The sequence below is a fragment of the Stegostoma tigrinum genome, chromosome 2 (assembly GCF_030684315.1).
Source record: "Stegostoma tigrinum isolate sSteTig4 chromosome 2, sSteTig4.hap1, whole genome shotgun sequence".
Taxonomy (NCBI): Eukaryota; Metazoa; Chordata; class Chondrichthyes; order Orectolobiformes; family Stegostomatidae; genus Stegostoma; species Stegostoma tigrinum.
The window spans coordinates 39,384,579-39,390,578 of NC_081355.1; positions in this window are offsets into that span (position 1 = coordinate 39,384,579).

A 6,000-nucleotide genomic window follows, 5' to 3' on the forward strand; every position below is an offset into this window, starting at 1 on the left:
CCTATTCTATCCTGTCTTCTTATCTCGCTTCTTGCTATGTATTCACAATACTCTCTGACAGTTCCCCTCTGATGCTGAATGATCTGTACTCAGCAAAGAAATTAATTTTATCCCTTTTATAAACTAATTTCAAGCACACATTGACGTTGAACTTGGCTTCTGTCACTTTTATGTCCATGCCAGTTTCTTCAGATAGGAATCCTCTTCCTCTGAAGCAGTCTGTATCGAAATGCAGCAAGATCCAGACTTGAGCTGCAAAATGGCAAATAACATTCACACCTATGAATGCCAGGCAATGATCATCTCCAATAATTGGTAATCTAATAATTGATTGTCATGCCTTTAAATATCAAGGGGCAATCTCCCACTGTTAACATCCTGCAAGTTACTTCAGAAACTGAATTGGACTAGCCATGTAAACAAAGTGGCTAAAAGAGCGGGTCAGAGACTAGGAATACTGCAGTAAGTAAGGTACCTTTTGACTCCTCAAAGCCTGTCCTCCATCTACAAGGCACAAGTCAGGAATGTGATGGAATGCACCCCACTAGCCTGCATAAGCATAACTCCAACAACACGCACAAGCTTCATACCATTCAGGACAAAGCAGCCCACTTGAATGACGTGACATCTACAAACATCCATTCCGTACACCTACAATGTTCAGTCACAGCAGTGTGAACCATTCACACGATGCGTCATAGAAATTGACCAAAGATTCTTCAACAGCACCTTCCAAATCCTTGACCACCACTTCATCGAAGGACAAGGGCAGTAGATACATGAGACCACCATTGCCAGCAAGTTCCCCTCCAAGCAACTTAGCATCCTGACTTGGCAATATGTCACTGCTCCTGGAATTCCCTCCTGTAAAAGCACGTTGGCTCTGCCTACAGCACCTGGAATCCAGCAGTGGTTCAAGAAGCTGTTCACCACCACCCCCTCCCCACAGATTGTTTCATCCACGTCTAATACTCCACACTGTCCTACAACTGGACCCCTCTCTCTGGCCTTTTGTATGCACTTCTCATCAACATCGAGAGCTGTTAATGTGTCTTTAGCCAACTCAATTTCTCTGCTCCCTTTGCCCAATCTAATCTGTCTCCCTCTGAACTTGCTGCACTCTTTGGGCCTAACCTAATTAACCTGGCAATTAAACCCTCACCGAGCTGTAATCCTATTCGCCTCCCCATCCAGTAACTAAATCCATACGCGCCTGCACAATACTTCTCACCTACCTCTGCCCAACCCCCTAAATCTCCACCCATCTCTTGCCCCCCTTCACTTAATTTATATAATTAACAGTTTACATTAGCATTCAAAATGTTTCTGGACATTTAAATTTCAGAATATGGCACTTATGCTATAAAAAGAGGTATGGTTTATATGCCAGTTCTTTGCTGTTAGATTTGAGAAGTCTCAAACAGGTTCAGAAAAGGAGGTTTCTGTCCAGGAAACTCCAGCTCAAAAGTCTTCAAAAGTTATTTTTAATCTGGTCAGGGTCAGAAATCAGAACTCCTGGCCAGTATAATTGACCAGTTTTACCTAGGTGATTGGTGAGGTTATATTTGAAGGATGGTAGGAAACACAATATGTGTGACCTGCCAAGTGCATTCAGTCATGAGTGCTGCAATCACCCCCTCATTGGAACATGAAGATTCCTCCAGCAAGACAGTGGCACCTCTCATGCAGAGCGAGATGTAGCAACTCAATCATCAGATTCAGGACATAGATATAGCATTGCATTGTCAAAGTAGGCAGCACCAGTGGAGAGATAAACAGCATTTGAAGGTATCTGTAGCACTGTCTGTTTACCCTGTAGCCATCACTAGATCTTTATTCATTTCGATTAAGCAAGGAGGACCAACTGGACCTCATGTTGGTAGATGGCAGCAGCTGTCTGTATCTAGGAGCTCCTGTCAGGGTGCTTCTTCTGGGACATCTTCACCTTACCCCTCTGCAAGTGACAGCAGTTTCTTGGTATGCCGCTAAGCCCACACAAAGCCTCAATGTTCACAACCTCAGATGAACAGGAATGTTGGCCAAGATCATCTAGGACAATGGGACATTAAGGTCAGCAGCTTGCCTTCATTGTTTTTAACCAATGTTAATATAAGAAGTCTAACATGGGCGATTGCAGTGTGTTATGTTGACACTTTCTTATGAAGTAGCTGAGACAGTTTATAGTTATTACTTTTTATACATGAACTGAAGACAATCTGGTGTTAATAAGGCTGGTATTAATAACCATGACAGTTCCTGATGAAAATCTGAGGTACTTCAAAAGAAGTTTGCAGGTACAAGGCTTTTGATTGAATTATGAGTTTGCTTCATGGGGGTGTCTAGATGTCAGAGGTTGTCCCCGTGTGATTGTTGAGTGAGACCTGCAATGCCTTTGTTGAAAAATGTCATTATCAGGGTTTCTCTGATCTTGCTGGCACCCATTTTCTGATGGCCCCCATGTGGTTTGGCATCGTGATATGTGTACCCTCCTTTTCCTCTTGAGTCATAGTTGGACTCCTCATCTCAGGCTGCCTCTAGGTCTTAAATGTCCTCATCTACGAGTTAATACCCCCTTTGCAATGACAGTTTGTGCAGCAGACTGCAAATGATCAATGTTAAATAATGTGGTGTTTATTGCAAGGCTCCAGCTGACCAGTCAAGGCAGACTTGTGGTTGTCTATGGTCATTCTAGTGGAGCCATAACTCACATTGTACCTCTCCTGTGCCTCAGAGTATGGATAACTGATGGGCACCAATAGGGGATGCAACCATCAGTGGCACCTGGGAGTGCCTAAGGATGCAGGCTCTATGATTATTCCTCAGTTACTGTACACACACCAGCAGGGTGCCTAGATGGAAATAACACAATACATATAATCTGGACTGCCAAGAGTAGAAACATTTCCATTTACACACATTCCTGGCTAACTGTCTGGTGTTTTAATAACCATGTGTTCAGTTAATGGCCCCTTTGTGCCCTTGGAAAGCTGACAAAGCCCCAATGACTCTTACTGTCTTATCCTTGTTATTATTGTCAATGATGGATTTCATGAAGGTGTCCACTCTCCTGAACAATATATCCATCACTAGTTTGATACAGTGATGAGCTGAAGAATACAAGTTGCTCCACAAATGTCCTGCTGCTCTTTGACAAGATTCCAAGGCACGGATATTTCCATCCACCATGACCTTCAGTGCCAGAGGCATTGCTTGACTGCTTGGATGTCAGAACCTGTCTCCCAGGAGTCATGCACAAAGAGATATAGCCTACTTTCAAATGACAGAGCATCAGTATGGGTGTAGTTGGAGTATTGCATGTATACTCTTCCTGTCAAGGTCACGGTGCCACCTTTGGCAGACCAGTGCACACTTCCCTTGCTGACATTCTGGTCCCTTAGAACTACCATAATATACATAGGGTCATAAGAAATAAGAGAAGGACTAGGTTATTTCTAAGAATGGCATGGTGGCTCAGTGGTTAGCATTGCTGACTCACAGTGGGGCCTGTGTTTGATTCTAGCCTTGGGTTACTGTTTGTGTGGAACTTGCCTGCTGGTTTTCTCCCACAGTCCAAAGATGCACAGGGTGGGTGGATTGGCCATGCTAAATCAGTCCATTGAACCTGCTATACCATTCAACAAGGTCATAGATGATTTGATTCTGACCTCAGTTTTGGTTTCCCTCTTGCATTCCATAGCCCTTGACTCCTTTGTTGATCAACAATTTATCTATTTGTCCACTGCTCTTTAGGGAAGAGAATTCTAAGACTAATGAAACTGAAAGAAGAAATTTCTTTTATCTTAGTATATTCTGAAACTGAGTCCCCTAAATTTTAGATTCCCCCACAAGGCAAATTGTTCTCTCAGCATCTACACTGTCAAGGCTCCTCTGTATTTTGCATGGTTTAATAGGATCACCTCTCATTCTTAAAATATCCTACGTGAAAAGGCAAACATGCTCAATACTTCCTCATATGATAGCCTCTTTGTCCCAGGAATCAGAGTAGTGAACTTTAACCCATTTTCAATGTAAGTATATCCCTCTTAACTGAAGTGACTAAAACTATGTGTAGTACATTAGATATAGTCTCACTGATGTTAAATATTTTGTAATTCGTGTACATGGACACCCCAGATCTCTCAATACTGCAGAATTCTGCAGTCTCCCTCCATTTATTAAGGGTTATGGTGTGCAGGCGGGTAAGTGGAGCTGAGTCTCAAAAAGATCAGCCGTGATCTTATTGAATGGCGGGACAGGCTCGAGGGTCCGGACGGCCTACTCCTCCTAGTTCTCACGATCTTATGTTCTTATTTAAGTAATATTTAACTTTTCTGTTCTTCTGACCATACATGATATTCCATCTGACAAGGTTTTGCCTTCTGACTGAACCCAGTGAGATCCACAGACAAATAAATAAAAATAAATTGGTTGCTCATAATTAGGAAAAGACAGTCTGGGTAGGGTACATCCTAAGATGAAACAAATTTTTTAAGAGATGTCATGGAGGGAAGACTCAAGGAAAACGAAGAGGACAGAAGAAAATATCAATGATCGATGGCTTGAAACTTACAGCACATCTTTGGCAAATGAAAAGAGACATGGGAACATTACTATGAGCTAATGACCTGCTTTTGGAAGAGCACACATAATGATGACTAACATATTTATAGCCGTTTTCAGACTATTTGTAACTTCCTCACAAATTGCTTTCCCAACTATCTTTGTACTATCAGCAAACCTGTAGTTAATAAAATCATACAGTTTAGAAGAGACCTATTGAGTCAGAACTGCTAAACATATGCCAGTATCTACACCGGGCCCCATTCCCTACTATGTCAAAGCTGGCTCTTGTGGTGCAGTTGTAGTATCCCTATCAAGTCCAGAGGTGCGTAATAACATCCCTGAACAGGTTGATACAAAAAAAGTTTTTCTAGAATGTTATGACATTGCAAGAGCTCTTCCAAATATTTTTTAATGGATGTGAGGTTTCCTGCCTCAATTACCCTCCTAGGCAGTGCATACCCCGCTACCTCTGGGTGAAAATGGTTTTCCTCCTATTCCTTATAAACTTTCTGCCTTTCACTTTAAATCTGTGCCCCCTTGTTATTGATCGTTTTGTCTAATGGCAACAACGGCTTTCAATTTACCAGTCCATGCCCCTCATAATCTTATACCTTTATTAGGCTGTCCCCTCAACTTTTGCTGCTCTATATATTAGGGGAAGGAGTTAGTTTGGTAGTATACTTGCCCCTGAATCACAAGGTTCCAGGTTCAAATTTCACTACATGTCTTGAGAACAGAAATCAAGCCTAACACTTTAATAAGGTATGGAGAGAGCATTGCACTGATGGAAGGCATTATGTTTAAATGATAAAAGTTTCATCTACCTGTGTGGGTTGATTCCATGACACTATTTTTGAAGGAGAGCTGGTGAGTTATCCCTGGTGTTCTGGCCAATACTTGATCTTTAATCATTGTCACAAAAAAAAATTATCAAGCAATTATCATATTGCTGTTTCTTTCATCAAAGATGTTGGCAGAACACAGAATTAGACTGAGATATTGACACAGGTGTAACAGAGTATATAGTTAATTATTTAGCTAAGTTATTAATGTGAATTATAAATAGTTGAGGCCCAGCATTGATGCCTGTGGCACTCTACCAGTTGCAGTTTGCCAACTTGAAAATTACCGATTTATCCTTGGTCTGTTACCTGTAGTTAGCTAATTCTCTAACCACATTAACATATTATGAAACACCATTAATATTTCTTTTCTATGTGCAGTAGCCAATAGTGAGGCAAATTATTGAAAGCCTTTTGGAAATCAAAGTATATTGCATATACTAGTTGCCCTTTGTATACATTTCATGTTACATCCTCAAATACTTACTTTTCACAAAACGATGTTGACTCTGCCTGATTATAATATGGTTTCCTAAATGTCCTATCACTATCTTCTGTAACAGATTCTAGCACTTTTACCTTAGACTTAATAAAA